Here is a 5,983-nt window from a genome sequence, read left to right as displayed (position 1 = left end):
GATATTCTCTCTCTCTCTCTTCCTCTCTTCCAAAAGTCCCTCTTTCACAAGAGAGAGGGATGCAGAAACAGAGGAAAGGAGGGGGAGGGAGAAGATGGCTTAGAAGTAAAGGAGGGAGGGTGAGGAAGCTGGGAAAATGGAGTAAGAAGACAATCAGACAATCAAAGGAGTAGAAGGAAAGAGATGAGCAGGGCGAAGAATTAGCCAGACAAAAAGAAAGGTTGAAGAATGATGTTATGTTTCCAATGTTCACCTCTTCTGGTTTAGTTGCACGGGAGAAACTAAATTATGTGATGTCCTTCTTGGAAAAGAAAAATAATTACTCAATGAATCATTAAAGAAATCTGTCAAAAATAATTTTCAACATAAAAATCTTTTTTTAATTTTCTCTTTTATGATGTGTTTTCCACAAATAAGTATTTAAATGACTTTTTTTTTTAATGTTGGAATTTATCAAAAAAAATGACAGTTAAGCTGTCAACACAAATCAAAACTGTGTGGCTGTGAACTCAGTTAAATATAAAACTGAGTGTCAAACATTGTGCATGATTCTGCCAAGTTATTTCATTGATTTTACACACATACGCTTCGGGCCAAACTTTGTATTTCAAACACAATTTCCTGATATTGAGCACAGCAACAACACTATGCTCGAATGTCTTTCCAGTAAGCTCAATGAACTAAGAAATCTGTTTGTGCTTGCCTCCTCATAAGGAGAATATCTCTTTTTTTTAAATGTTTGAGGGCCTTTCAGTGTGAACATTGTATGGTTTCCCTGTGCATGCATGAGTTTTCTCTGGATAGTTTGGTTTCCTTCCACAGTCCACAAACATATTTTAGGTTAACTGGTCCCTCTATCCCATCATAGCTGTAAACATGTGTGCGTTTGTGACTGTGTTACTGAGTGTTTACCCTATGATGGACAGTCCAGGGTGTATTCTGGCTTCTCCTATAATCCACTGACACCAGCTTCAGAACCTCAATTGTAAAAAGTGGTATTGAAGATGGATGGATGAAATTTACTGATTAACTCCACAGTAGTTATTATACAAACATTGGTACCAAATGTTTTCGGTTCATTCCATTCAGCAGTACCAACAAATGTCCTATGAATACCATTACTCTCTGATCCTGGTGTAATATGATGCAGATGTGGGTGTCAATCCTCAGATTGTCAACAATAGCGCTTCACTAAATCGCTCCTTTTCTTTAGTTTATCATTTTTATGAAAATGCAACAATAACACAAGCTAATCTATCTATACAGATGTTCTTATATCGCTGCCTTATTTCTTTAAACCACCAAACAATTATTATGAAAGAAGGAATGAAAAGATTTCAAACACGATAAACACCCCTGACTTCAAGGTTACGACCCTTTTTGAAAAGGTGCATTGAGTTAAGAAACAAACCTATTGGTTTTAAGAAAAGTCCACCCACCTTCTACAGTTTTATATAATTTAGGATTGTGGAGTGCTGGAGCTGATTACAGGTGACAACGAGGGAAGGTGAACTACAACCCGTACATGTCGCCGATCACCATGTACACATACAAAGAACATGCAAACTCTGAACAGAAAAGTTCTCAAGCCTGGTCTCCAACAAGACATTATCTTAATGTGAGGTGAGAGTGCCAATACTACACCATAGGGAATAATTAATATTGAGGTTACAACAAAAAGCACAGTAAATTACAAATTAACTTACAACATTACAATAATTACATATTTAATCAAGAGCAGGTGATCTGCAGACTGTGATTTCTCTTTGTATCCTCTCACGTCTAATCCCTTTTCTTGTGTTAGGTTTCACAGGTTTTTTGCTGATTCATGTCTGATTTATCTTTTATGGTCACATCGTCTAATCGGATTTTAATATCCATGACGTCTGTTTTTTAATCTTGTCAGTCTAGTTCAAGTCAGGTTTTATGCTTGTTGTCTTTGGCTGGTGCCTGTCATGATTTGAAGTGTCCTCCATGTGTCTCACCTGCAGAGGATAACTTTACTCTCAAATACTCTATAAGTCTGAGTCTGCTTGTTTCCTGTCTTGTGACCCTGTGACACCTGCTTTAATCGTGCCATGTTAGCTGTCTGTTATTTATTTGTTCCTCTGGTTTTTGGTTGATCATTTTATCTATTTTTGTTTGGATAGTTTTGGTGTCTCATCCGTGACTCAAATAAAGATAATCTTTTTTAGACAGCCAACCAAAGTAAAATCCAAATTATTGTCACCATGACCAAAAAGGTGGTAATGGGGTAATGTTCACATAGTATGTCCTTATATTTCCCAGCACTGATATAACCCCATTGCAGTCACTGATTCAATTATATACAGTACATTAAACAGACGTGATGTTAGGCTGCATCGTCAGCTTTAGGGACTCTATGGTCTCCACCATGGGTGTATGTTTTGATCAATCCTGAGAGAGAAAGGAAAAAATAAACATTAGTCAGACAACACCAGTTGATTGTTTTAAAGGAGACATATCATGCTTTTAAATCCTTCCTTTTTACATATAAATCATACAGTTGTGGTCTATACAACGCGAAACTGCAATGCTTGGGTCTGAATTCCTCATTATTATAGCTCCACAGGCCCCTTTTCAACCCCTTTTCTGATGCGTTTCTGAGAGCAACTCGTTTTGGGGCGGTCTCTTCAAATGCAAATGAGACACTTCATACCCCGCCTCCTCTCCAGGTTGCAGAGGTGATACTCGGTTCAACGTCACCCTGTTCGGCCATCTTTGTAGTTTGATAGAACAGATACAATTATCTAGCGGCGCAGAAACTTTATATTCACACATTATTTACAAAATGTCAACAACGGAAGATTTGTCCATCCAGCCATACATGTTGGAGCCAGAGTCGGACCCGGCGGAGCGAGATGAAAATGACGATGATGCACCTGCAGAACAACGTCTTCATATGGATGTAACGCAATGGTGTGTTACTATATTTACACTAACTTCTCCATCCATGCCCACTACTACAATACTGCCTGTATTACAACGACTATTTAACACAGAAGTTACATTATAATCTAAAACGAGCACACAGCGCTAACATATGAAGACGGTGCAACTGCTAATGCTAACAAAACAATGACAGGGACGTCTTATCATCACACTTTTTAGCGTTATATACAGCTTACCGAAGTGCTCTGTTCGTCGTCTCCATAGATAGAAGGAACTGACCGCTCAATCAGACCAAGTCTTTCGGCAAATCCTTCTTTATACTGGCGGAGGTTGTTGAAGCAGTCGTCCTTAAAGTGATTCGCGCACACAAAAATGACCTTACCCACAGATGTGGGTACATTTCTGTGAAAAATAAAACTCAACCAGGCACTTCGAAAAGGTTCTGATGCTGGGAGACGGTGTAACGAAGCTTGTGGGTTACTACATCCAACAACCGAACATTTCGACTTATCCTCTCGTAACTTCGGTTGGACTACAAAATCGCAGCGAGAAACAAAAATGGCGGATTGCTCGAAATGTCGATGTCCTAATTTGGCATTTCCGCTGAGAATACTGTGATGTCATTGTTCAAAAAACGTAATAGAGAATAGAAAAATCGAAACCGATCGCAAAATATGACCAAAACAGAATATAAAGATATCAACGGAGCACCTGAAGAGACTACTTTGAACTTTTCTGTACTTCTAAACACTCTAAATATACAACAAAATGCATTTAAGGGCTAAAAAAGTGGATTTAGCATGATATGTCCCCTTTAAGCAGTTTTGTTTTTTAACTTATGTGGCTCAAGTAACACCATTTAAGTTTGCAAATGTGTCGTAACGAAAAGGTGAGAGCTCTTGTTACGTCACAGTTTGAGGTTGAGTATGACAATTTCCAGATTCAAGTCAAAACTTGATTTAGAAAAAAAACCTAATCAATAACATACTCTAAGTTAATCAGCACAACGGATGTTTTTTGGTTTGTTTTTTCACTGAAATTGCTTTTTAATGTTAATTTTTCCCACTGGAGTCATTAGAGTAGGTCTACATCTTCTATGACCTTATCCTTGATTTGATTTAAAATAGCTATTTGAAGTAATAATGTGGACAGCCTTGAGTGAGTTGAAAAAATAACTACTTGGCAGAAGACATGAGCCTAATGTGTGCTTAAGCCCGATGATCGTACACTGTATTATACTAAGGTAAAGCCAAACATTCTTCAATGCATTCCAAAATACAATTAAAAGTATTGCTACCTTTTCTTAGAAACACAATAAAATGAGGAATCTGTGATCTGCTGCGATGTTTTCAGGACAGTTTGGGGGACTTTTGGCTGTCACTCCTCCACTAAGTCGTGGGAGTGACAGTCAGATGTCCTCCAACCTCTCTTCAGGCAGTGGCAGGACTGTATTACTGTCATTCTCCTCACAAACAAAGAAAAAACATGCTGGAAACAAAAGAATCACGACAAGCGTGCCTTCCAGACTTTATTATAATGTGTCTGTCCGGCTTTCATTATTAGGAGGATGCGTCCTGTTTCTCTCTGATTAGGGTTACTTTGCTTTGGCCATGCATTTGCCTGTTGACGCAGGATGAAGCCAAATGAAACACTCAAGTGTCTTTTAAAATAAGAAAAAACAAATTAGGATCTACAAAGTCTACTGGAAACAAAGACTATTGCATGTCTGGTTGTAATATATTAGCCGAACAGATTGTGTGTAGTTAAGTAAACACGGGTACGAGTGGCATGTATTTGATATATTTTCATTAGTCATATTAGGAAGCATGGGAAGACATTTTTGCTGTTTTAAGTCTCACAAACTATCTTACTGTTTGATGTCTTCTCTTTGAAGCTTTTTTCAGCTGTACCCACAGCTACTTTGGAAGTGTCGCTTAAGGAAGCTTTGATATCATTAACTTGTGAGTGGATAGTGAACCATGTAAAGACATGAGATGTATTCAATACCGCTTTTAAAATGATGTACATCTGTAAAAGTTACTTAATGCTTTTCACAGTTACATGTTCTCTTTCATCTTAAAACCACCATCATTATCAAAGACATTGCAATAATCTGGATCAAATCTTTCTTTACAAACAGATAACAAAAAGATTATTAACGTCCTTCCTTGCTCCACGGTGTCCCTCAAGGTTCAGTGCTTGGTCCCCTCCTTTCATCATCAATCTTCTCCCTTTCTGTGATCCATCACCAGACTCTGAGCAACAAGCAATAAACCTGGCATAAAACCACTCACTGCAGACGTAATGAACATTAGACCTTCAGATCACAAATGTTTTATCTGAGTAACGGCTCATCCAGGCGTTTAAGCAGCTAGTTTGACAAGTTGATCAACGGTTTTCATAGATACATAGATTTGTCTATAATCTGAATAGCAGCGTAAGTGAATTTACTGTTTACTAATAACGATTCCGACATGAAGCATGACTAATGTGAAAAGCCCGGGTCCCAACACATAGCCCTGTGAAACTCCATGGTTAATTTTAGTCTGAGATAAAGAGACGTCTTTAATATGAAGTCCAATCTATCTGATTAAACCAGTTTAGTTCTATACCTTTATTCTATTAAATCAATAACATCCACTACAATACTGTGGTGGATGTTATGATCAATGGTATCAAATACAGCACTGAGATCACGAGAACAGAGATAACATAATCATTAGTGGACAAGTCCCTTGGGAAGTCGCCCCACTTTACTTCCTTCCCAACTCTTTGACAACCTCTCTGAAGCCAATCTCACTTACGAACCCCAAATCAACCAACATTAACCACAATAGTTGTTTTTTCCATCCCTGTAACATTTCCCATGTCCACCCATCCCGACACATTCAGGCCTTCATCACTACTATTGATAACATAATTTTCTTTAGTTCCCACTCCAAAGCTTTGAAGATAAATCAAGATTTTCAAAACTGCTGCCCAACTCCTCATCTAAACATGTTCTCATTACTACATGGTAACCTCTGTACTTTAGACTCTTTATGACTACCAATCGCTCACAGCATCCAAA

Source organism: Lipophrys pholis (genome assembly GCF_963383615.2).
Source record: "Lipophrys pholis genome assembly, chromosome: 2".
Classification (NCBI taxonomy): Eukaryota; Metazoa; Chordata; class Actinopteri; order Blenniiformes; family Blenniidae; genus Lipophrys; species Lipophrys pholis.
The sequence above is the reverse complement of the archived record's forward strand: the minus strand, read 5'-3'. Positions refer to the sequence as shown.